We start from the raw sequence: 27,360 nt of genomic DNA, 5'->3' as shown, positions 1-27,360 counted from the left end.
ACCCATATACCATATAGCATCCAGCCTAACCTATCCATCCATTTATCCAGCGGCGGAACACAAATATTGACGTTGCTTATCGCACGCGATCTGCGATCTGCGCTCTTCGGCTGTGTTTGCGTTTGCCGTTTTGGACCAAAAGATCAGAGGATCGGGGCCGCTACCAAATCCAATATAATATTCGTGATGACTTGGCAAGTTGGCAGCTCAGCAGCCGAGTGGAATTATTTCAATCTGCGCTGATGACGAGGCTTCTTCTGGAACGTTTCATTCGTTTGATAAAAAGTGTAATTCCCTGGCATTCCCTGGAAACCAAAGCAAATAATGTATCTGAAAATTGGCGCACTCCAAAAAGATATACAGGGGCGAGGCACAGCTGCCATTTGATTGAAAGATCACAATCTGTCGATCAATCGGGCAGCGGGAATCAAAAGGCGATTCCCAGCTGCCGCCGGGTAGGGTAATTGGAGTCCACCTACGGTCAAGGCTGTCTCGGCCTTTGGCTCTGGGTCTGCTCCTGCTACCATTTCATTTCATATTCAAAACGATATTCCATTCCCTCTGTCTGTGTATGTGTGTCTTTTGCATTTTTCCATTGTTTGATTGCCTCGAAATCTGACCTTCACCCTGGCCTCTGCATTCTGCTTCATTGTGTTGCCATTTTTGCAGGCGGTAGAATTAGCCGCTGTCCGGCATTTCAGCGGCAGGCGGCAGCTGCATCGTCATGTGGCGCTCGTGCCCCTGATCTCACCTGCCCTGTCGTTCGATCTTCTCGATGGATCTTCTTTCGCTCTATGGAAATGATTGACATGGTCGCTGCCTCATCACTGGTCCAACAATGGACTGGTTGCACGGGTGGCAGCCTAATTGATGCCCCCCGTGCTATGGTGGCTGCTTCTCGCGACTTTGTTTCAAAGTTTAACGCGAAATTTCCAGCCCAAGATATCAAATGCTTAACAAGAATTGAGTTTGTGGCGGGTTCAGCGTTGAGGCCAAGGCCTGGCCCCATAAGCAACTTTCTTGAGAATGTTGTGAGCCCTGAAAGTAGAGGAAATATTCCGTAGAGTATTCCTTTATCGATTCAGCAGTCGATTGTTCCTAAATCCATACCAAACTGCAGCTACTGTTGTGTGTTTCCTTTGATAAATGATGTCCAAACATTGTTAAATCTATCTCGCCCAACCACCAAAACTAGCTCCAATCCAAAAGATAATGGACACATATTTGTTGGCTAGTGGACATGAAAAATCATCTGCCGTATCCCCAGTGTCCGTATAATTCATGACAATTGTTCTAGCAGACATGCAATGACATTTAAACCAATAAGTTTCCACACCGCTTGCCACTCGGAAAGGGGCACACAGCCGAGTAGAGGAAGCAGGAGGAGGAGTGGGAGTAGGCCACCATAGTATAATTAATCAAAGCGGCACGCGGCTTGTGGGCGCCACAAAGGAAACCGCCGCAAACTGCCACAAACGCCAAACCCCAAAGTCGTCCCAAAATCCGAATTCGAATCCAAGAATCCCGCCCAGCACGTGACGATGATGTTGAGGTTGCGGTTGGGGGCATGCCGCATACAAATGAATCTGAATGAATCGCCGCGCCGCCGCCCTCTTCCGCAATTAATAGAGAAGCCAAAACCAGTCAGTCAGCGGATGTGGATATGGATATGGGATGTGGACACCACCCGCACACATGAGGCACACACAACATGTGGGTGCTGGGTGCCGAGTGCCGAGTCCCGAGTCGCTGCTGCTTACATCGCCTCCAAAGTCTATCGCGCAGGAAGCAGCAGTAGGAGCAGGGAACAAAACCAGTTGGTACGATTACCCGTACCCCAATGGCTTCATTCATAAGTTGGCAAAAGGCACAAGCAAAGGCGCTCATAGAGCGGATCATGGAGGTTCCCCCATAAAGAACTAGCTCTTTTCACGGGACAAATGCTAGAGAACTGGGTTTGTTCAAAGGCAAAATATAAATAGTAAGAGAGTAACGGCCTACGTTTTTTGAGTGCGGATTTTAGACTATTTTTTATTCCAGAAGATTCGATTGCATTTGTCCATATTTGGTTCCAATCAGCTGTTCCTTACTCCTTACTTTGGTAGTTCTTTTGCGCTGTTCAAATATAAAATTACTTCGATTCTCAGTACTGAGGCGAAACTACTGCTGCGGTGCAACAATGTTGCCACAGTCGCAAGTCTGTGGCAAGATGAGTCATTGGCGTGGTCTTACGCCTAAACTTTCAACGATTCCCCCTTTTGATCCTCCTCCTCTGAGTGTGGCTCCTACTCTGGCTGTGCCTCTGCTTCATCCTCTAGCTCTGGCTGTGCCTCTGCCTCATCCTCTGCTTGTGGCTGTGCCTCCTCCTCATCATCATCATCATCATCATCATCGTCGTCGTCTGGCTATAGATGTTCCTCTGCCTCTGTCCGCCTCTTTAGGCAACAACCAACTGCTAATTGACACACCTCGACACAACAGGCATCACGTGCCTCATTGCATTGCCAGGCGGCAGTCAGCAGATGACTCATCCTCCAGAGTTAGGAAGAGAGAGAGAGAGAGAGACAGAGAGGGAGAGAGAGCTTCCCTCCTCCAAGAGGTCTCTCCACAGCCGGCATACGTATTGCCAAAAGCCCCCCGTCTTACCGCTTAGCCATTTATGAATGAAAGCCAAAGCCAAAACGATCTCTACTCCAGACGGAAGAACCCCTCCCATCCCGGGGGCTATGGCTGTCTCTGTGTCTGTATCTGTGTCTGTGGCGACTCCTCCATTCAATTTCTTCTATGCTTCAAAAGCTGTTTGTTGTCTGCCTGTGCCTGTCTGCCTGCCCCATTGCGGTGGCAGTTCTCCCTCCCGTTCTCCTTCCCGTTTTCCCCACACATGTACCATTTTTTGCCTTAATAGTGAATCGTGTTTTGCATGACCGAGTAGGTTGTGCCTGCCCCACACTCGTGCCACCGCCTCAACGTATCCCGTATCTATGTATCTTTTTTGTGGTGTGGGAGTTTTAGTGGAAATCGAAAATTTCATTCATGAAAATGTGGCAGTTGTTTGGCCAGTTCTTTTCTGTGTGTGTGTGTGTCTTTAGAAGGCATTTCAACACGTCTTTTCTGTCTCTGAAATGTTTGAAACTTTAATTGGGATTATTAGAGATGGCATATCACAGATATCGGGGCTTAAAAAGGGAGCTAGAGAATCGGTTTACATCTTGGAAAATTAGAGCACAAAAGCTCTTTATTCCATAACGAATTTCCCGTGAATCTGCTTTCTATAATTCCCCCAAAAGAATGCTGAAAGAAAGGGCTGAGACCCAGACCCCACAAGAAGCAGCAGCCGCAGCCGCTGCATGAGCGGCAGAAGAGATGTCAACACTTTCCACAGCAGTTGATTCCCGGGAACTTGCACCACACACCACAACAACAACAACAAAAACTCCATAAAAAAAAAAACAACGGCATCTCCATGTCCCAATCCGTGTCCATGTCCATGTCCAGGCCCATAAGCGCCAGAGGGAGCAGGCAGCAGCTGCCTCTTGTTAATGATGGTTTATGACCATTTCTCAGGCTCATAACTGCCGTTGACAATCTACCAAGAGATTGATTGCCCCGTGTGGCAAGTGAAATTAAAAACAAGCCAACCAAAAACAAAAAAAAAAAGTGTTAAGCCCAAAGGTGGTCCCTAATAAATCCCCACACAGCCTTAAAACCAAAAACCCAAATCACAAATCCCAAAAACAAAAAACAAAAACAGAACCGTGGACGGCACTTTTAATGTCTTTATTTAGTGGAAAACAAAATCGGAGGCGGAGGCCAGGCGAGGCGAGGCGAGTGACAAGCCATGGAGATAGCCAGAGACACCACCACAGAGAGTCCAACCATCTAGAAGGTCTCTGGGTTTATGGGAATCTTAATTGAAACAACAGCAACAGTTCCAACTGGCAGACAAAAAAAAAAAAGTTGTCACACAGAGGCATGGTGGTTCCATGGTCCATTAGTGCCGATAAAAGCCCTGCGACGACTGCACTTTAATCCCAAAAAATCAAAAAGACATGGCCCCATGATTATTGAGCAAACGAGTGAGACATGGAGCCATGGAGCCATGGAGACACATGCATGGTCGACATGGATCGCCACCTTTTTGGTGGAAACGAAACGTTAACTGGGGCTTAATCGGCGTGCGTTGCGTGCGACACTTGCGTTGCAGCGCGTTGCGGCTCATTAATAAGAGTTTAAAGAGCGAGGCCTGGCTACCCTGCCCACAGAAGATCAACAGACCAACAGATCCCCAGAGGTCGATGTGAATAAATTAAGACGGCGGTGGTCTCCACAGCTCTCTGGGATCACTGGCCATGGCTCTGTCTTCGTCTGCCCTGGTGATCTGTGCCTCCTTCTGCCACCAATTTCTCTGCGATCTCTGCCGATCATTATGACCCTTTTGTGCATTATGAGGCTTCGCTTCTACCTTTTGCTCTCTTCACTCTGTCTTTCTTTATTTCTTTCTTATTTTTTCCTTAGCTTGTTAGAGCCCCTCTCTCTTTCTCTCTCTCTCACTCACTCTGTTGACCATGTTCTCTTAATTTTTGGCCTGCAGTCTCCATCTCCGTCGCCGTGTACGCCTGCATCTGTGGCTTCTTTTGATGTCTTCTTATTTTTCGGGGTTATCATTTTTTATTCGGTTATTAAGCGGCGACACAGACAGACACAGACGCTGGGGACCACCTTCGATGCATTTGCTCCATGCAGACTCCACAAAACTTCAGAGAGAACGATCACTCAGGCGCAGGGCAGTCGAGGAGAGGCAGCAACAGATGTGTGAAGCTCTCGCTTTGGGGTATAAACCTTAACAGGATTTTCATGATAAAACAACAAGCAGAGCAGATGGTGTCGCTTGTAACCAGTTATCGGTTGGGATATGTCCCGCATTGATCCATGGATCAGTTTTTTAAATTTTGTCGCTAATCGTTAAATTTATTTATCACTTTTTTCATTGTTTCTGATTTTACTTAACTTTCTTTTATATTTAATTATGAATTCTATTCTATTGGACAAACGAGAATTTCTTTCACATTTAACTCCAAATTTGGTCACTTTCTTTCCCATTTAAATCACATTTTGCACATGTAGCAGCTCCTTTCATATTGAACTTACATTTTCCTCAGTATTGCCACTGCCTTTAGCATTTGCCTTACACAAAAAAGTATTAAATATCCATATCCGCCCACTGGACAATTGTCCAGATAATGCTGCTCCCTGCATTTCCCTTACATTTCCTTTATGATTTTCGCAAAACAAAGACCCCGCAAAAGAGTTATTAAAAAGGAAACGCATAGATCCGTAGATCCGTAGATCCTCAGAGAGCCCAAAGACAGTGGCAAACAAAAGGATTATGTCCACTTAGGGATTATTCTAAATATGTGTATCCTTTTGTTGCAACAGAAACCAGAAGAATTGCCATGTCCAAAAACGGAAATTAGTGGAAAATATGGCCAACAAAAGGAGGCTTGGATGGACTCTCCGTAGGCGATTAAAGGATTACCCTGCATAATATTTCCAAAATATTAAAGGAAGTATTCCAGTACAAAGGGAAAGAGAGAGCGAGAGAGAGCGAGAGAGAGAGAGAGCAAGAGCAAGAGAGAGAGAGAGAAGTCGGTGACAAGAGAGATGTCAACATTGTTGCAACTTTTTGATGAATGCCGAAACTCCATGCAGCTCCATTTTGCGGTGGCAACAACAGATCGGGATTTGGCATTTGCGGTCAATCGAAAGACAATTTAATGCACGAATGGATGGATGGATTGTGCTTGGTGCATGCACCACAATGATACACGTATTGGAATTTATTCAAATTAAGGGCCATGGCCAGGGCGTTCGTGTCACAGGTCCAGGCCACAGATTTGATGCCAGATCCACTTCAATGTCACTTGTGCACTCTGCTACCCAGGTTCCCACGTTTTTTTTCTTCTTGAAATCCAAAAGTCATTACGATCACTTGCAACCGAGTGGTGCTACTAATCCGTTGAATGCAACACCCAGCACACCGCACACATTCTTCCACTTGAAAGCTATGGGAAAAGAGCGATCGCGATGCCCCCACCCATGCGCCCGAATACCTGCCACCAGATCTCCAGTGCCTGCTCCCAAGTGGATGTCTCAATTTCGTGTGGGCGCTGCTGCTGCTGCGGCTGCCGCTGCTTTCAAGGTGTCATTGCATCTCTAAGCCGCCCAAAAGAAAAGCCCCAAAAAGAATGAAAATCCGTTTCCACATCAAAGAAGAAAAAAATAGATTCTAAATCGAAAAAAAAAAACCGAAACGAAAGCTCTGTGGGAAAATGCTTCTGGAGTCGCTTTTGGAGCACGCACTTTCCATAACAACAGAAGCCATCGGGAAAAGATATAGCTCAATGGAAAAGCGTGCGAGAGAGAGAGAGAGAGAAGAAAATGCATTAATTTGTGTAAATATTTGGACATTCATATCTGAATTTATTGAAGAGCATCAAAAGCTAAACAATTTGTAAGAGATCTTCAAAGACCTTTCTATTCTTTTGCATGGGAAAAAGATCTTCAAGGGATCTCATCTCTGTTAGATCTTCGGTTCTATAAGTTGCTTAAACTATGCGGATCATGAGGTTTAAGTAGATTTTGGTGCCAGCATACAGAGTCCCAGAAAGTATGTCCCATGAAGACGAATCTACTAATTATGTTAAGCACTTTATATGCTTTAAAAGATCTGCGGCGCCTTAAGAGCCATCTACCAACCATCGTTTCATGTGCGGATTGGACTCACTCCCATTCCCACTCCCATCTGTCATCTACGAAAGATTGCTCTGAATTTGTTGAACATTTCTTTCAGAGTTTAACTTTTTTGTTTCGGCACAAGATCAAACGCAGAGACAATGCGGCTTAGACGTACACGCATACACGACATTTCCAGGCCCAAAGACACAAGATCTCTCTCTCTCTCTCTTTCTCTCTTTTGGGACAATTTTGCGGTTGAAGCGAGGGCTCAAGGATAATTGCCATTAATTTCAGGAGCAATCTGCAGAGGGGTGCACACGCACATTGAATTAGAGCACGAAAAGCAGTTAATTTGTGTCCATTGTTTCAGCCTTAATTCAAATCCTCGAAAGAGGCTTGCAAATCTCTCTCCTGTCTTACTTTAAGATACTTAAAGGACATTTGCAGCGCCATTAATTCAATTGTTTGGCATGGTAATTCCTTCTTCTGCTTAGGCCCTAAAACTGATTTGCATAAGATACAGTTGCAGTTGCTTGCCACACGTGGCCCTCTGTTTGCTTGCTCTACCCTCTGGCTACCTCACTCCCTCGACTCCTTTCAACATCTAATTGCCGCACATCAGTGTCCGAAACAATTTTCGTTGATGGCGGCTGATCATCGGTCATCGGTTGATCGCTTTGATCCCCCCCGTCCTTCCGTACGAGTAACAACATAATTGGAAGGCGAAGAAGCTCCTTCTGTGGCGGTGGTGATGGCGGTGCCGGCGCCTTCATCAGTGATCACTTTTTGGATGATCTAAAACCCCTAAAAAACAATCATCTCTCCCTCACGCTCCTCTCTATAAGAAAATTACATGATTCTTTCTCTGTGATCAACTACTCGGCACTCAGGACTTTCAACGATCGTTAGGTCTACCTCCTCCTACTCCTACTCCTACTCCTCTTTGGCTTGACTCTGATGATGATGTATTGCTTCACTCTCCGCTCTGTTCTCCGTTCTTCGATCTCTGTGGGTCCCTGGAGTAAGGATCGTTTGTCGGCACGCCCTGTAGACGCCCGCACACCTCACGCTCCATCCATTGTGGGCGTTTTGACGACTCTCTTTCTCCTCTCTCGAGATCTCCGCTCGAATGCAGCCAGCAGAGATTGAAGTTCCGTTCCTTCCTCCTCTGCTGGCGCTTCGGGGCATCTCGCTGTGTGCTGTGCTGTGTGTGTGCAAAACTGTGATAATTACACATTAATTGTTTAATTCCCTGGCGATTGTTTCCATTCATAACATCTGTGGTGGAGGATCTTCCACTCAACTCCATTCGCTGTGGTAGGTTCTCTTCCGCACCCACTACTCCGCCGTGGATTCTTCGGGCATTTCGTGGGAGTGTTTTTGGGTTTGGTTTTTGCTTTTTAAACACTAATTAAGCAGCCATGAAATGCACTGAAATGCACGCATAAATCATTCAAGGCAGATGCCCTCCCAGGCAGCAGAAGCCCACGCCAAAAACAAAAGCAAAAACGTAAAAACGATGTTCCGGAGGCGAGTCCTTTGTTCCAAGGATGGGCTGGTGGGTACTTCGCTTTGGTTTCCACTTCTTATCAATTCAACCAGCAATGAAATGGTTTTTATTTTTATGTCTCTGTGACGCATGCTTCAGGAATGTTCTGTCCTTATCGTAAGGTCATAGGTGAATTCAGGTAAATTCTTTATTGGAAAACGGTCTTTAAATGGCACCGAAGGGCGCTGCTGCTTGACGCGTGTGGCGCGTCATAGTTTTCAAGCGCGGAAAATGTTTGTTTTCTGCTTTCAAAGGCGTCAAAGGCAAACCGCAGAGAATTCCAACCGCAAAATTATATTTGGCCAACAGTTGGAGTTTAAACTTTAAAGTGGTATGGGGAGGGGGGGTGGCAACGATTTTATTCGCGTGAAGTCCGTGGGTATGTCAGCTGAATTTTCTTTGGCTCGAGTTTTCCCTAAGTGAATTCCTCTTCATGTTTGTGTTCTTTCCTTTGTTTTCTTCTGTTTTCGACTTAATTAAGTTTTCACACCTTCTTCTGGGTGCCAGAGTTTGCCAGGGTTACCTCTGCCCCGTGAGAACTGTTTAATTGCGCGATGCGATTCATTTTTGACCTGTCGGAAGTGCATTTCCCCCTGCAGAGAGAAGGAGAAGGAGAGAGAGGCACCAGCGACAAAAAAAAAACTTTTAATTTCTCACTTGTCTCTTGGCACTTTTCCCGGGCTGGCACTTTTCTTTCAGGTGCAGTCGGCAGTCGACAGTCGTTTGCCCTGACAAAATAATTAATTGCAATGTCACTGCTTTAGTTTTGTCGACAATTTGTCTTTGATTCTAATTCTCTTTTGTCTCTTTGCTCTCTTTGCTCTCTTTGGAACGGAAAGCTATTCCCTTTCCTTTCCCCTCAGTGCTTCCTCATTCTCATTATAATTGCACTTAAAAGTGCCTCCCACGCGTCTTGCAGCAGCGCCCCTCTGTCGATTGGGCTCAGACACGTACAAAGTCCACAAGTTTCTTCCATTTTCTCTTAGGCTGTCATCAATCAGGGGGCTCAAATCAAATTGGAATGTTTATTGCCAATATTCGTTGCACTTCCGAATTGCTGTCTGTTTGCCGTCGTGTGCCTCCTCGTAAAAATCAATTTACGGCTACACAAAAAAAAATAGAGTCATAAAAAGTATATTTTCGAAAAACAAAAAGAAAACAGGTAACAAAATACGGGAATGAGGGTCCGAGAGTCCCACAGAGGGCGACCGATAGACCTTTGTCTTCTGTGATTTTTGTTCGGTTCCGCTTTATTCTTTATGTCTCTCTCTCTCTCTAACTCTCGCTCTATCTCTTTTGCTCTCTTTATATCTGCTTCTGATTCTTTCTCTTTTGCACTTTCTTTTCCCTCAACTTCTATCGTTTTTTCCGTCTCTTTTTTATAATTGCGGCCAGAGACATAAATATTTTGATCATATTTCACGGCTCACTGATGACCCCTCTCCCTGTCTCTCTCTTTCTCTCTCTAGAAGGGGCCAGGGAGATAATGATCTTTCTAACTGTTTTCTAACCTTCTCTCACTCCGTCGCTCTCCCTCTTCTATTTTGTCATTCGATTCTCACACTTTCCATCCGTAAATCTAACAGAGTTTAAGCCACATTTTGCATCATCTTCTGGGCATCTCCCATTCAAGAGCCTTTATCGAGGTTTGCTCATCTGGGAAACACCATCTATAATCTATACCATCTATAATCCGTTGTTAGCATCATCTGAGAGCATCATCACCAACATCATCATTATCGCTGAGCAGAGAGAAAGGCAGTTGACATCTCAATTTACTTCCACGAATAACCCCGGAATCGAACTTAGGTTTGGGTGGGGTTGGGGGTTCGGGGTTTTTATAACAGTAGCACGTAGACGTACGTATCCCGAAAGAAGGAAGTGGCCCTAACATTAACAGTTATGTCAGCAACGGGTTTTATATGGAACTTGGCTTAAAGGGAAGTCAAGGAAATGGCTGGAAGATGGAAGATATGGTAATAGATAATGGAATGAGAAGTGAAATGCTGTATGAAGAATTCTGGAAGGGATTGTAGCCTTTAAGAGTTCTTGGTTTTTGGCAGATATGTAATAGATCTTAAGTTTAGGGTAGAATACGAAAGAAAATTGTAGAAAATACTCCAAAAGGATTCATTCATTTAATTTCACAGCAAAGAAGGAAAATTTTGGAAATTTGGAAGACATCTCAAATATAAATACAAGAAACCAACTTTCAGCATTTGCTAAGCGTGTTGATCCCTCATTTGAACCCTTAGATGCAGATGCAGAAAATAACCCAAAGCTCGAACCCACCGAACATTCCCCTATTTAAAGCCTTCGTTTAAGTTAATTTTCCTTCTGCAAAACTGTTTTCCTAAGAAGAGCCAACCCCGTTTTTCGCCACTCCAGTGGGTTGCATGCCATTTTGTAGGCATTGAAGCATGCCCCTAATAGGTGTCTTATGCAGCAGCACCTGGTCGGTCGGTGGTCGTTCGGTGGTCGTTCGGTCTATAAGCTAATATATGCTCAGGCATTGATAGAATTGTTTAAAGAAAAAACCCAATTAACTAGAGACATGATGATGAGTGGCAGAGGCAAAGGGGGAGTGGGAGGTTCAGTTGCACGTGCCCCACGAGGTGTGACCACGAGCCAAAGACGCTTGATGCCTGCCTGCCTGCTGCCTGCCAACACCACAAATCGGTCTTTGGTCTTCGGTCTTTCGGTCTATGCTCTAAATGATTATATAGAACATGGAACTATACTCGTAGAACTATGCTATGTGGATGCTACCACTAATGATGATTGTGTTTTCCTTTGGGGATTGTTTCGTTTCGTTCGTTTGTTGTAAGCGTGTTCGTTACGCTCCGCAGTTGCATCAACAGCAAGCAAGCAAGCACACACACATCCCAAACAACATTACTCCCAAAGTTAATGTTAATGTCGCGTTCTAGAAATGATAATGATGCCCACCCCCACCCCCACCAAACCATGCACCCCATCCATGGGGCATGTGGCAGAAGAGGGAGAGATGAAACCTGCAGCGTCATCTCGCTTGGCTGAAGAAACATTTGACAAACAGTTGTGCTCCAGAAAGCAAATAAAAAAAAGCAACCTATAAAGTTATTACATTTTTCAGTATTTCGGTATTTATTTTTCTTAAATTTCCAACATTCCGAAAACCCTCTCTCTTTCCCTCTGAAAAGGCACATTTAATTGGAAACAATTTCCAGAGGGTGTTCTTCACAGCCAAAAAGTTGCTGGTTGGCCCTGCCCTCTGCACCACCACCCAAAAAAAAAGTCAAGAAGTCTAATTACCAAAAGTCATTCCACGGCTTAAACCCCTTGGCATTCGCCGCGCTCTCCGCGGTCCCCTTCTTGCTGCTGATTTAAATTTTTGACATAAACTTTTGTTGAACTAAAAGAACACGAGAAAACTACACACAGAAAACTACAGAAAAACAAAAAACACAACAAAACACAGAAGGGAAAATAAAAATAGCAAAGTCATTTAATTGCGAAAACGCGTTTTAATTGCTTCGGAGTTTGGAGCAGAGACCCAGAGCCAAGAGCCAGCGCCAGAGCCCCTGCTCTTGGGGAGCTGAATGAACCATGGGAGAACCCCATTCGTAGAACGGCATTCTTTACTTTTGTGGTGTGAGTACGAGTATGAGAATGGTATTTTAACCTCTTTCCTTCAAGTGCGTTTCCCAGCGTTAATTTCCGCAGAGGCCACCACAAGAGACATCTTGCCAAAAAAAAAAAAAAAAATTAAAGGCCCAAATGCCACATAATTTCATTAGTTGAACCAAAAAGTTACACTCCAGTAAGCGCGGTTATAACTTTAACTTTCTGAAGAGCAGATCTGAAGGAAGTGGGCTTCTGGCTTACCTCTAAATTGGTGACTTTGGTGGCATGGGAAAGTCATTCCCTTAATTGGTGACCCCGACAATTATACGGTAGGGTGAATCCTCAACCAACCAAAGGGCCAACACTTTTAGGAATCTATTAGGCAAGTCGTCTCCCCAACTAAAAGGATTAGCTAAGCTTTTAATTTAAGAGGTTTTGTTTTACAGCTGCAACTCGTGCGGCTCCTTCAACTGCAATTGTTATTGTTGTAACTCCTTCACTTCCTTCCTCTTAAGCTAACCACTACCAAAGTGTTCTTTCTGCTCTATAAATTAAAATCAATTATTGCCACAAATCTAAGGCCATGAGAAACAACAGCAGCAGCAGCAGCAGCCTGTTGCACACAGATTCTTTTGGGTTGGGTTTTGGTTTTGCTTTGGTTTTAAGTTGGGTTTTTGAAAGGGGAGTCCGTCCATTGCGTCCAAGGCGTAGGCTCATAAATCGAGAGGCAAGTTGTCATGGCCGTGGGGCAAAGTTTTGGACATTGATTGCCAGCTTCTACATATTTTCCCACAGTGCAACTGAGAGCCTGATCGAAAAGTGAAAGAAAATGTGCAATGGTAGGCCACCATAAAGGAGTACTAATCCAGGGATACCCTGTAGTTGACCCACAATGCAAGGAGTTTTGAGATAGAATCAAAAGAATACTAGAATAAAATTGGAAGAATATTGAAAAATGACTTAATTAATACTGGAAAGATAAATAAACGCTAACGAGTGAATCTCAATGCATACTCTCTATTTAAGGGGGAAACTTCGAAGAGCAGAAACTCCGAAAATGAAGTTAAGAGGAATAACAGCTGATATGGTAAGGAATTTATGGATTGTATAGAGTATTAGATGGTGTCTCAGTATATTCTCGCTTCTTTTGCGAATATCAACATACCCCAGAGAGCTGTCACGCTCGTCATAGAGGGTACGCGGCGAATAAAAAGTTATTAAATGCAGTCAGTGGGAGCTGCAGCCGGAGTGCAGCAGGAGGCTGGTAGGCCTGTGTGGCAGCCACCTGTGACATGAAATGGAGCATGGAAGCAGGCTGCATGGAGAGCTTGGAGCGTGGAGCGTGGGGCTTAGACAGAGCAGCGACAGAGAGACGTTGCGTTGCGGCAATTACGCGTCTCTAAACAGCTGAGACCCCGAGAGGAGTGGGGGGAGTTGTACGACTGAGGAATGGCCATGAGGATTGCAGGAGGAGGAGTAGCAGTAGAAGCTGCAGGAGGAGTAGGAGTAGGAGTTGGGTGCTCGGGGATCGGCAGAAATTAAAATTACACCCGCGGGCCATGTGGGGCACACAGAAGAGAGAGAGACCCAATGCGGAGGACTTCTAAAATTATAAATACAACAATTCAAAGTGGACTTCCACAGAATGGAGTCTGCTATGGGAGCATCCGACAAACCGATCCGCAATCCAATCCCAATCCGATACGATACGTTGCCCCCGATGCCATGCCATGGGAATTACACTAATTTAAAGTAATTGGCTATAGTTTTTCACTTGGCATTTAAATACGAGCGAGCGAAAGAGACAGAGAGAGTCGAGTGTGTGTCCAGTTCTCATCCCCATCCCAATCCCTGCTCCCAGAGACCATTCCAGTGTCCATCCGAATGTCCGTTCGCCTGGGACGCTGCTGCGGTTCGCAATTTTAATCGATTTGCGTATATGGCGAAAGGAGGACTATTAAAAGGAAAAAAAAAAGAAGAAGAAACAACAACAACAGCCAACCCATGAGCCGAAAATGAGACTCTTGCAACATGGGGCCAAAATCAGCGTACCCAAAAGTGGGCGTTGCCCCAAACTGAATGGGAAAATGAGTGAGTTCTGAGTGTATGCCCCGCGATGACGACGATGACGACGGCGACGACGACGCATTCCAAGTAGCGCATATGATGCTGCAAATGGACTCTCCACCGGGAGCTGGGGCTGGAGGAGCTGCCCCAAAGCAAGCAGCCAGGCAGCAGCGAGAAGCCTTCAAACCAAAACTAATTAAAATCGCCCAAAAACAAAACCCAAAACCCAGAGCCAGAGATACCAGAGATCAGGGCTAGGAACCCAAAGCGGTAGCCAGAAACTGGGAATACTCTTTGAAAGAAACTTATGGCGAGGGTCTAACTGGGAAAGAGCAATGGATAAAGATAAGGAGAGAGAGGGTGCTGCACTCACCCTTCGCAGCTAAGCCACACTGGGTAAGAGAGCAGCACTGGGAAAGAGAGCTAGCAAGTGGACAAAAGGAAAGAGAGAAGGAACTAGCTGGTGATGCCTTCTTTCTGGAATGCATTCCAGATAGGAAAACTCAAACCTTTACTGCAACTAAGCCACACTGGGAGAGGGAAAAAGAGAGCAATTACATGGCACAAACCCACATCCAATAACCCATATACCCCTCTTAGTCAAAAAGAGTATTAAAGACCTAAACCAAACAGAAACCAAACAGATTCGAGTATGTACCTTTCGAGTAGACGACGACTCGAGCCAAAAACCCCGAGACAATTCTGAGACACATGCCCGTATTGGTGGCAGGAGCAACCTTTTGCCCATCTGCATGCCTTTTGGGCCCTCGGGCGCTGCCGATCGGCGAGAGATCGGTGCAGAGGTGGCTCCCATTTTCTTAACCACTAAAATTAATAATAAGTGATCTGGATCTGGTTTCCACAGAGAGAGAGAGAGAGCACAAAAACAAAAACTGAGTCTCTAGAACGATGCCTCCGTCTCGGGCATAAATAAATGTTATGTGTTTTTTGCCACAGCCACCGAAGGAGCAGGAGCAGGAGCAGTCGCAACAGCAGAGATGGGGCGAGCTTTAAAGGAACCAAAAGGCAAATCCATAATGCTCCCCTCCATACATCCCACTCCCGATGCTCCTTCTGCTCCACGTTCCTCCTTTGGCACCTTTGTGGCCTGCGGCGAGACAACAAAATCATTTTGCCGCCGCCAAAGATCTGGGAGGGAAAGGGAATGGGTATGAAAACCACAACTGGAGCATAAGGGATCCTTGGTGTTTTTGGACAGGGGGTTGGAGCGCCCCATTATTGATTGGCTAATCAAATCATTTGGCCAGACTTAAAACTTACGGGGTGGAGAACACAGGACCAACGACAGCCGCAATTATCATTCCACAAAGTCGAGACGCGACACGGCTCTGACTAATTAATAATCCCAGCGATTAGCAGAGACCCCAAAATAACAGCAACCAACATAAGCCCAGACATTGTGTGGCACTCTTCTCTGTCTCGAGTCTACTTTTGGCACATCTTCTGCTCTCTTCGTTCGCTGGAAACGCTGAAACCCTTGCCCACATATCTCACTCCCTGCCTGCCTCTCAATTCCTTGCCACATCTCTCACTCCCTACAGTTCCTGGTTCTCCCTTTTGGTTATTTTATTAATTAAAAAATCTTTCTCGTGGCTTTTGAAGGAGGCTGTAACTTGGGGGCAAGGCTGTTCCACTCAACACCCAAGCTGAAAGCACAAGTCCATCTGTTGTCTCAAAGATGATGCTCTTTTTGGTACGTTAGGGAGCTTTTCCTTTAAAAAATTTTTTGTTTTTCTGGCTAGAGTTTAACCCAGAAAAATGGGTATTTCGGATATGTGTACATACCTCAATGAAAGTTTTTTCAGAGCAATTTCCAGCTTTGAAAATAAACTCCGTCACGAAAAAATTGTGTGTTTCCATCTATTTAGCCTGGATCAGCCTGCAATCAGAAAGATACAACTAATTAATTTAATTTCTTTTCCTATATATCATCTGAGGAGTATCCCTAGTTTTTTATTCACTTGTAGTGTTTCAATAATCAACGCACATAAAATTCTGTAAGTTTCTTTCCCTTTTCTTTTTCAATAGAGTATCGCCAGTTCTATAGACTCTGTGTATGATTTTTCCCACCTTGTTTTCATTTGTTTATTTGGCGCTTTTTGGTGTTTCAGCATTAATTAGTTCCCTTTCGCGTGGCGTGTGGTAGGTGTTCCCTTAATGAGTCGCCGCAGACGCCTCCTGCTGCAAGAAAAATAAGAGCATCGGGAGTCCAAGCAGGAGGTGTACTTGATGGGCTGTTCCCACAAATGTTTGAACAACTTAGTTCCCCGCAAATAAGTTTATTAGTAGTAGTCCGTCCCTGTGATTGAGGGCGGGTATCGGAAAAGGGGGCGTTATATGATGGAGAACCCTTCCACAGTTCGGCGAGCAGCTGCTGCTGCCGAGTGGCACTCCACAAATAAACACATAAATATGTAAGCCAAAAAAAGGGAAAAAGGGAGAAAAAATTCCATTTTTAATAAGCGAAGGCTGAGCTGGGGGATTCATTTCATTAAGCCCATTTAAAAGTTGTGTGGCATGCCGCTTGGGGAGTGCGCTCAAGCGAGGCATTAAGCATTGGACAGGACAGGAGAAATGATGCATGACAGCCAGCAGGATGCGTGCCGAGATTACAGGTTGTAATGGCAGATTTACAGATCATGGGGAGCAGTGTTTATCCAAAAGGATATATAATGGAGTCGTTCCAGAGGTTGAAGCGATGTTTGATTGAAGAGTAAAAGGAACGAAGCAATGGCAGATTGAAGTTTAAAGAGATGATAATAAATTGATGATGATAAATTTAAGATTAAAAAATAATGCAAATTAAAGATTTAAGTGATTTAAGATTGTATACAGACAATAGATTAAAGAGATGCAATATTTAAATATGTTTAATCCTTTAAATATTCCCTGTTTTTTCCGCATTTAAATCCCTCTTCTCGGTTGCACAGCATTTTCCACACAAACAACAAAAAAGGAGATGCAGTGACATTCGCTTTGGCGCCTCTGTTAATGAAATTAGTTTTTCATGGTAAAAGCGAGCAGCGTAAAATTCAATTTTAGCTCTGGCCAAAAATTCCACCGAAAATTTCACAGGAGATTCAACCACTTTACGGCCCCACCGCCGTGGGTGGATCCGGCCATGGGGGGAGATTACATTACCATAATCGTAGGCAAATCCCCAACCGAATGAGCGAGCAATGGACATGTGGCATTTAATGCCAATTAAATGGCCAAAAGGCGGAAATAGCAGGCAAATAGCTAATTGATGGATGCATCCGCATCCGCATACGATAGATGCATTTGCATTTGCATCTGTGTCTGTATCTGTATCATTGTTTGTCGGATTATAGAAGCAACACAGAACACACACTAATCGCGGTGCCATTATGATGGATTGTTATGTCAGAGGATTGTTGGATTGCGGGAAGTGTTTTGCCAATTGAAATGCCGATTGATTATGCTGTCATTTATCTGTGGTTTGTTTGAAAGATAATAAATACTAGGCACATAGTATCTAATGATATGATTATGTTGTCATTTATTTGTGGTTTATACAGAGAGAGATGGATTGATATGAAAACGATTGCATAAATTTGTAGCTATAGGATAACTTTGTAGCTATAAAAATATTTCATAATTAATCTTTAAAATGGATATTTAAGTAGAATAGGATTAAGAGTTTAAAAAAGTGAAAATATCTAATTATTACTCATTTAAATGATATTTTATGGGCTACATTTTTGGGCAAGAAATGAGAACCGTATAAGAAAATTCTCTGCTAACTGGTGGTCTCAATAGGGAAATTTTCTTCATCTCTACAGAACACACAAAAAAAACAACTATCTTAAGGAGAGAAACCCTGATAAAAAGCAGTATGTGGAATATATTTCTACTCTTACTATTCCACAACGAAACTTCATACTACTACATGGAAGACTGACTCATCCCCAACAGCTCAGTTCTTCTCTATAGAGTACCTGGAATGGATCTCAGAGGGGAACCTCTCAGGGATCAGAAGAACATAATTTCTCTCCCTCTCTTTCACTCTTTCACTCTCTCTCTCTCTAGAACATCATCTCCCATATGTTGCCTTCCTTCTTTCCTTTCGTGGGTTTTGCCGCATTTCGATTCATCGTGGAATGAATTGCCGTTTTCTATTCCATTCTGTGTTCGACCAATAAACATAAACATTCGTGTTTATTGCAAATTATGGAATCAAATGAGTATCCAGGATACAGCAGTGTACAGCAGGACTTGTGTCACATGCTGTGGCAGCAACAGCATATGGCAGGGATCTCTTTGGATCTGGATCTATGGTCTATGCGGTCCACAGCTGTTGCTGAAAGTCGCGTGCCACACAGGGAAAATGGATGCAGTAGACAGACAGCAGGGAAAGTATATTGAAAGGACGCCCCAAGGAGCAGCACGATTGCTTATCACGATATCTGTCATGATGGTGCAACACCACCTGAGACTCTGAGACTCAGAGACGAGACTCGTGTCAGTTGTCAGTCAGCGAGGAGTCGACACTCCAGAGGAAAGTCCTCGTCAGCAGGAGGCAGGCCGCGGCAGCAGCTCCTTTTCCGTAATGATGATGCTGTCAGATTTGGCTGCCCCCGGAGCAGTAGGAGACAACAGTTGTTTGAGTTGCCACAACAGGCAGAGTTGCAAGCAGTTTTCACTTTTGTTCCCCCTCTACGAGAAATGGAAATGAAAAGTGTTTCTTCAATAATTTGTAAATATAATTTGGTTGCCGCAACAGATGCTGCCACCTTTCGATTCTTCATTCGGTTTACCTATTCCTTTTTTCTTTCTTTTTTCTTGTTTTGTTTTTCTAAAATGAAAATTAGTTTTGACGCGCTGTTATGACGTCTCGTCCGGCTGCTGCATCCATTACGAAGCCCTTGATTGAGGACACGATCCTTCCTTTTCTGACCAACAACTGGACCCACAGAATGACCCACCATATGGTCAGTATCCTTGGCGTTCCTTAGCGCGCGTGCCCAGCGCATGCTTTCCAGGAATCGCTGGACACCCACAACTAATCAGCATATATTTAGGAGAAAGACAGCTCCGAGCAGAGTGTGGGAGGCGTGGCTCATTAGGTGCACCTTTGCTGGGAGTAGGATTGGGTCTTTGCTGTTTAATTTCACATTTATCTGGTAGTCTCTTCAATATATTTTATATCTGTTGCTTTTTAATGGGTATTTAGTGGAGTGTTTTCGTCTTATTTTCTCATTTTTAGAAGACTTTCCTTTCCCTGTCATTTCCTTATTTGTTGCCTTCGAAATCGATATAAATATTTCTTTCGTTTTAATCTATACGGTTCTGTTGTAGAATCTTTAAAGGAGAGAGAGGTCCTTCTATATGAAAATCGTTTTACATCTCCCTTCGATTGTGGGTGATCTTTTAGCAGCAAAGTTTCACCACAGAATGAATTATATTCTCAGAATCTATTCCACCTTTTGATCACAGTTTTACCTCTGTAGTAGGCTCCGTGGGACCTCCCTGCAGGACATCATTCGATGTACATCACGTACATCATTTGGCTGATGAATGAACGAACGAACGAATGAATGAGCGAATCATTTCCCTGTTCATACGCTTGAACGTGTCCTTTGGGCAGCATTGCTAATTCCTCACGCACATCCATGGGTTGTTCCAGGGGTTGGGGGGTGGTAGGGGGGTAAAAAGAACCAAAACTCAATGCGAATAAATTTGTATTTCCATTTTCCGCATTTCCCTAAAACGTGACTGACAAAATGTGTGTCACGGTCACAAGCCCATGACAAATTGCAGGGCGCGTGAGGCAGCACACAGCAGCAGCAGCAGCACACATCAGACCTTGCCACCAAATGAGTGCCGTAACGGACTGTGCCACAGATTTTCACTCCTGATTCCTGATTCCTCTGATCTCCCTGCCTCAAAACAACAAAAAAGAAACAACACAAAACAATGACACAGCGTGAGGTCTGGAGATTTGCTCATCCTCTTTTTTTTCGGGGCATAAACCGATTGAAGGAATTATTACGCAAAATAGAGTTTCGACAATTGATAGAAATGGTTTTGGGATTACGAGTTGAAGGTTTAGGTTTGGGTTTGGGTTTGGGTCTAGGGACTGGTTGGGCAGATAGATAGAAGCGAGGCTCAGGCATGGAACTGTGTACTTGCAACCCCTTTGCAATCCTCTGTAGATTTCTATTGCATTGCCTTTCAAAAGCGAATAAATTCAGGGGAAGCGTTGAAATGGAAATGGAAAAATTATCAGCACGCGATTGAAGCAACGATCTGTCACTAATTACTGCCACTGCCACGGCCCTTATTGTTGCTGTTACTGTTGCTGCCACAACAGCGACTCCTCCTTCTCCTCCTGTCACGGCTGCCACTTTGAGGCAGGTGCAACAACTTCAATTGCAACTGCAACTGCAGTTGATTGAGTCGCAGCAGATCGGAACGGAGGCGACACGGGGCAAAAGCGATGCAGATCGGAAAGGAGAAAGGGCAGGCAGCGGACCCAATCCAAAGTGGAGCAGCAGAATGGTGCAGAGCGGCTGAGATCTGTGGCTAAAGCGGGCGCAGGAGAGCGGTACGGCGGATCTGTGGCATGGGGCAGGCAGAGCGTTGCGTTTGCGGTGCGGTTCAACGGCTTTCAATGGTCGCGAGCGTACGACACGGCGCGTGCTTTACCCCGACATCATCGGCATCTGAATCTCCATTTCTGTATCTGGGGCTGGCACTGGCGATGGCTTTGCCATTGGTTTTCGGTTGGGTTTTGGTTGATTTTTTCCCTGGTTTTTGGTCGGGATTCAGCCGTTTCCGTGCGCCAGCTGCAATTTGTGGCTCAATGCAGTTGGCCCACAAAAAAATAAGAGCCAGGCGGAACGAACAGAAGAGGAGGAGAGAGAGAGAGAGAGAAGTACGAATATTAGATGCTCTAGGGGATAATTTCTAGAAATAACCAAACATGATATTTCTAACACTAAAATTTCATGTCTTTCTTGATTTCAAATGCGCTTACTCCGATTTTAAAGTAGTTCCAGGGATACACCGCAGAACTAACGCTCCACACAAGTTCAAAAACCTCTAAAAAATCTCCATACCTTTCTGTTCCGAGGCACAAATTTCAACCAATTTCCATGAAACAAAAAAAAAAGCAGGGAACGCGAGCGAGACACAGCATTTAAAAGGCCAAGCGAGGCGTTTTACCGGCAATTATCGCACTGGTCCTTGGCTATCGTATCGTATCAGTGGTTCATGCAACACACAGCCGTGCAACAGCAACAGCAACGATTTGGAGGCTCATCATTACCACAAAAAAAAAAAACAAAACAAAACAAAAACGAGAAAAAACTGAAAACCGAAAGCGCAAAAACCACGTTCGAAAAACGATTGCTCCGAATGCGAGGATGGGGGAAGGAGGATGAAGGATCCCGAAAATGAATGTTTTTTTTATTTTTGGATTGGTTTCAGTTTCGGTTTCAGCAGGGCAGAAGATTCCGTTTTGGAGCCGTGCCGTGCCGTGCCGTGCCGTCAACCTGTTGTCTGGTCTGCCTCTGCCCCGTGCAACGTTCGCATTCGCGTGTTGTAATTGCCGTCTGCCGTCTGCCACAGCGCAGCATCTGTTTTTCGGGCGGCTGAAGTAGTTTATCGATGGTTCGATGCCCCATCCGCATGCCACATGCCCCATGTCCCATCTCCCATGCCCCTTGGAGCTCACCACCCCTCCCTTGGCCACTCATAACCACCGCAGTGTCAATAATCGACAGCTGCCGACTCGCTTTTAATATTGTACATCTCTCTTTCGTTTGTTCGTTCGACCCCCTTTTACATAACTTTTCCACCGTGTGGCAGAGTGTGGCAGTGTGTGGCAGCAGCTGCCCCCAAAACCCGTCACATTGTGGAGCCGTTTTTTCCAGAAGTTAAGTGCAGCTTTCAATTAGCCGCCTGCCTCCGTGTAATAAATGCCAATGGAAGGAGAACTCCAGACTCAGCCGCAACGCATCCCCAGCCTCGGCCTTAAGCTCCATCCTGCTGCTCTGCCTCAATGCCCCTTTTATTCCCCCACTTCTGCCTCTGCCTCAAGTGACGACTTGTCGAAGGGGAGACACGTGCCAACAATCGGCAGAGGGCTGTGAGATAGGGAGAAGAGAGAGTAAGACAGAGGGAGCTGGGGGCTTAAGCTCCAGCTGTAATTTACTCAAAAGATTGACAGCATAATCCATCAATGTGCCACAGACGACCCCCAAAAGCGGCAGACCAACAGGTGTGTGCTCTATCTCTCTCTCTCTCTCCCATCAAAAGAGGGCCTCAAATCGTTTCATAATTTCTGGGTAAAAAGGAAGTTTTCTAATGGGAAATATCACTAGAGAAATAACTATTTTAACCCTTATTTAATGGAGAAACGCCATCATTACCCCTTGTTTTCTAGAGAATAATTATAATTATGGAAACGCCAAAATGCTCTTTCCAGGGCATATCCATTCGAGTGAAACCAAATATGGGGATTTCCTTTAGCTCTTTTTTGATCAAATATTTGACGGATATGTTTGCCTCAATCCTTAATTAAAATGTGATGAAAATGTAGAAAAAAAAGCCAGAGAAAATGCAGAGAGTAAAAGCGTATGGAAAATCCACACTGCAGTTCATTATCAAACAAGGTCAGAGGTCCCCCCCATTCCCTGTGGAGAGAGGTCGCTCACTGGAGGGCTTCTCGGATAACACCCCCCGTGTGGGGGCATATCCATTTCCCACTGAAAAAGGGGTAGAGAGCGAAGCGTGTGGCAGAGTTCACGCTGAATGTGCAGCAAATTACAGAGCTCACTGGATGGGGCAGCCTCGTCCTGTCCGGTTCCGAATGGGGTTTTCTTGGGTTTGGATTACAGCTGCAACAGCAGCAGTGAGTGTCAACGCGGTTCAGACAGTCAGACAGACAGCGGACAGACGGTGGTGTCTGCCGATTCGCAGACATTTGCCAGACACCTTGCCCCTGGGAGAAGGAGATGGCGCTGAAGTGTGTCGAAGACACCTTGCCTCAAGGGGCAATAGAGTGGAAGTGGGGGACACCTCTCTACCCAAGGGGCAGTAGAGTGGCGGGTGGTGTTGCAGTGGGACAGCCACAAAAGTGCAAGTACTTTCAGCAGATCATTCCCTCAGGGGTTGCACCTTGCCACCAGCGGAAATCTCTACCCACCCTCGCCAAAAGCCATGCCACTTGGAATAATCAGAGCAAAAGGTTCCACACAAACACACACACACACGACTCCGCTCCTCCGCTCTGCTCTCATCTTAGCCTGCTCCTTCGGCGCCAAGTTGCACGCTTAATGAAATGCAATAAAAAAGAATCAGAATCAAAGTCGTAGAACTTTTCTCCTCATTCGAGAAGAGCAAACTTTTGTAATAAAATGTTCATTAGTGTTTGGGGCACCCGCAGAGTCCGTGCAGCATGCTCCTGCCACTGCCACTGCCCCTGCCACAACCTTCGATATGTGTGTATGTGTGTGTGTGTGTGTGTGTGGCGGCTCTGCGGATGAATTGCAGTTTTAATGTGTTGCAAGCACTTTAACTAACTGAGAAATCCACAGCAGCAGCAGCAGCGAAAAAAACTCCACAGATTGCGGACACCATAGGGAGAGAGAGAAAGAGACAGAGAGAGAGAGGGTTTGGAGAGGGCATGGCCCAACATGGAATCCAACTTTTGCCGCGTAATTAAAACCGTAAAGCATTGGGGCCCCAAAGTGGGGACAAGCGCCCTTTAAACTGATTAGCGCCACGAGTTTCACGAGTTTTCGTTTTGGAGTTTCGCGAGTGTCCGCCGAGTGGTCAAGAGGTGGCATATAGCCCGCTCTACGCCAGTGAGTGCACTCCAATTAAATGCGATAAAAAACTGAAATTTTATGGACTCGTGGCTTATATTTCTAAAAGCGTTTCAAAAGGAGTCAAATATTTAATTTATATATTTTAATAACATTTTCCTTTTCCATCATTGAAACATTTTCTATTTTAGAATGGAAAGGAAAATGGGAATGGAAATGGCTTTTGCTTGCAAAGCAACATTTAGTCTTTTTGTGTAGAGTTTTAAAGACTTTTTTATTTAATTTGTTCTATTTAATTTTTTAAACTTTTTTTTGGTTCTATGTAGAAGAAACCGGAACATATCCATGCCTTGTCCTTGTCCATGTTGATTCAGGATTCTGTTGATTCTTTCAGTCAGAGATCTGTTTATTTATTCATTCCTGATGACTTACTCCCACAAAAAGTCAGAACCAATTTGGATTTGTCCATTTTGTCCATTTGGGTATATTTGTCTCCCGTCTTCAGCCTTCCCTTTTGGCTTTTGTGTCTTTTGCTCCTTTTCTTTCATCTCTTTTGCTACTTTAATTGTCGTTTGCTCCTTTGAAACAATACTCTCTCAGACTTTTGGCAGTCCGAAAGTAGGACATGTCCATGGGAACCATTCCAAAAATGTCCATTCTGACCGGAATTTTTGTGTGTGTGTGTTTTAATTTGGTTGGTTTCTGGCGACCACAGGAACCAATTTCGTATACCCAATGCCCAGTTCGGTTTTTGCGGAAATTTCGGGGTTTGTTGGGGGATTAGGATGGACAATAAATTCAACAATTTCCACAATTACTACTTGAATGCAATGTTTATGTTCAATTATCGTTTCAGAAATAAATGCACAGGGCGATTTGGAGAGAGAAGAAGCACAGAATCCTATGTGCCCTGGACTCTTCTCTCTCTCTCCTCGGGGTTCTGCTCTGTTGCAGTTCATTGATTGACATTTTTATTATGCATACTCGCTGGACTGTTATCCTTCCTCGCACTACCACGCTTCCTTCCTTCCTTCCTGCCCTTTCCTTTTCCTTCAAATAACAATAAATTTTCAATTTGTCTTTGGCATTGGCCATAATGACCTCCGTCCACACAGGGAGCAAAAAAAAGGACCTTAATCCAATAGATAAATTTCGACAAAATTCCTTGGCTTCTGCGGCGGCATGTCTGTCCTTCTGCTTCCCCCCACCACCACCACAATGTGGCCATCCTCCCACGCTTTCGCCTCCACCTCCTTTTGTGTTCTGTGGCGGACACTCTCATTACTTGTCCATTATTATTGGCATTCCATTCTTCAATCAATTTTTCAATTTCCATTTCCATCCACGATTCACAATTGGCCGTCAAAGTCGCTGTCACTGTCCCCTGTCGCTGTGTCCTCTGGCTTCTCAACCATAAAGAAAATTTGCATTTTCACTTGGGGGGTAAAGTCTCTTCTTCGCATTTCTTTTCGCCGCTATCTCGCTCTTCCAGGACGTCTAGCGTTGGCACAGAATACCTTTGCAAAAACTTTAAAATTGAACGGTTTTTTTTTCATTTTCATCAAGTTTTGGCTAAAAGGATTCGCTTCTGCAGGTTTCCACTGAAGTTACACATCACAGGATCTTCTGTCCAGGCATTTTCTAGAGTTTCTCTTCCTTCTCAGAAGCTGCTCTAGAGACGCGCCCCTTGGCAGCAGTTACCAGATACCAGATCCTAGATCTTGGTGATCTATCCCAGATCCTTCAACTGGGAAAACACACAAATGTGGCACATTTGGCGTAACTTGAAGACAAGTGCCAGGACACTTTTGGCAGACACAAAAAGTCACACAAATGAAACTCTGGGAAAAGCGGAAAGGACACGACCACGACGCTGAAGAGGCAAGGACGCGGTCACGGACGCGGGACACCTTGCTGTGTGGGAAACAAGTTGCGGAAATTCCTGGGCAGACGCAGACACACATGTGTTTCGCACATGTTGATGGAGGAATTTCCCGCGTGTGTGCGCGATTTTAAGGCAAGGGAATCAAACGTCCTCCCACGCCCACACAAGGTCCACGGCCCACCAGTACCTGTGATTGACCTTGACAGGGAGATGGCAATAGAGAGAGAAAGAGACTGAGAGAGATGCAGATAGAGATAGAGTACTGCTGTGGGTCCATTTGGGTATGGAGTTTTCTTTTTTCGATGCGTGTCTGCCACAATGAAAATGTCCATCCAATGGACGTGTGAGGAAACGTGGGAAAAAAGGATTTACGATGGAAAGAACGGAATCTAAAGTCTGATGATGTGCCTGGTCATGGTATCTACGTACGTATCTGTGTATCTGCGGTATCTACGTATCTGTGTTTATATGCGTGTACGGCAAGTATCTGCATCTGTATGTTTTACCTGTTGCATGTTGCACATGTTAAAAAGTCATCATAAATCTCAGTCCTAGGACGCACTCTCTTTTGCTGTCTGTGTGCGTGAGAGATTCCCTCTCCATCCCAAAGGAGGTCGTAGGTCGTAGGAGGAGGATGATGACTGTGCACTGGCACTGCCATGGAATCCTAGATGCACATCACACTACTTGTGTGTGTGTTTGTATTATCTATCAAAATCTGTGTAAATTCCCCGATTAACATGCAAAACACGTAACCACGTAGCGCAGCCCGGTTAGAGATCCTGCCCCGGTAGCCTTCCGTCGTACTCCTTTTGTGCAACATTCCGTGACCTTTCCCGCGAATGGACTTAGTCTGCCCCAGGGATCATACCACAGAGAGAGAGAGAGAGACACAGCCGAGGTGCCTAATAATTTGTATAAATATTTATTTTTGCTACCGATTTTTATCTTTGCCTCTCCCTCCCTGTCACTGTGTCTCTGCCTCTGAAAAAAAAGGTGTGAAATTTCAAACCCCTTGGAAGGCAATGATCTGTTACCGGGAATCACAAGAGAGAGAGGGAATCGAGTATCGGATTCAATTTCGGGGACATGTTCTGCATTGCTAAAGATGATTTTTGATTTGCATTTCCAAAACCTCCATCCATCCATCCGCCCCTCCACCTATTGCTGTGGCACGTTCCAAGGGTTGTGAAACCGTTAGAAAAAATAAAGAATTTTACTGTAGGGTATTCCAAAAGAAAATCGGGGAAAACCCTTAGAATTGGAACACTAAAACATGTTTGGACTTGGAATTATTCGATTTAATATTAGTTTTCCTTATTCTGGTAGAACCAGGATTTTTTTTTTTATTTGTTATTATTTCCTATAGAATCAGCAAAGTGTTAGCCAATTTTCGCCAATCAACTTAGTTATCATAGATATTCTTTATCATACACCCAAAAAGAAGTGCACTATTCGTAATATTTCATCATTCCACATAGAACTAGCAACGTTTTAATGGTTATTCCACGTTCTTCTTAAAATCCGAATATTTTAATGGCTATTCATTATCATTAACACTAAATTCGCCTAAGTTTAATGGGTATTCATCATCATCTCCTAAAGATTTGCCCAACTCGAATGGCTATTCATCATTCGTTACCCTTAAAGCATCATTATCATACGTATTCTTTATCATCCCCTCTAAACTCAGCTATGTTTCG

At 44.7% G+C, this 27,360-nt stretch overlaps 1 protein-coding gene across 3 annotated transcripts in view; it reads right to left on the bottom strand.

The window, feature by feature from the left end:
- LOC111068817 (cohesin subunit SA-1) overlaps nt 1-27,360 on the bottom strand; it is an 87,075-nt gene that overhangs the window by 48,114 nt on the left and 11,601 nt on the right. The window contains exon 2 of one of the 3 annotated variants that reach the window (XM_041594567.1): nt 15,764-15,857. The exons of the other annotated variants lie outside the window; for them this stretch is intronic. The gene's annotated coding sequence lies outside the window, so the exon portion shown is untranslated. The remainder of the gene's footprint in view (nt 1-15,763; nt 15,858-27,360) is intronic. 3 annotated transcript variants of the gene reach the window in all.

Source organism: Drosophila obscura, unplaced genomic scaffold, assembly GCF_018151105.1.
Source record: "Drosophila obscura isolate BZ-5 IFL unplaced genomic scaffold, ASM1815110v1 contig_30, whole genome shotgun sequence".
Lineage (NCBI taxonomy): Eukaryota > Metazoa > Arthropoda > Insecta > Diptera > Drosophilidae > Drosophila > Drosophila obscura.
Note: the sequence above shows the minus strand (reverse complement) of the source record. Positions and strands in the feature narration are given on the sequence as shown.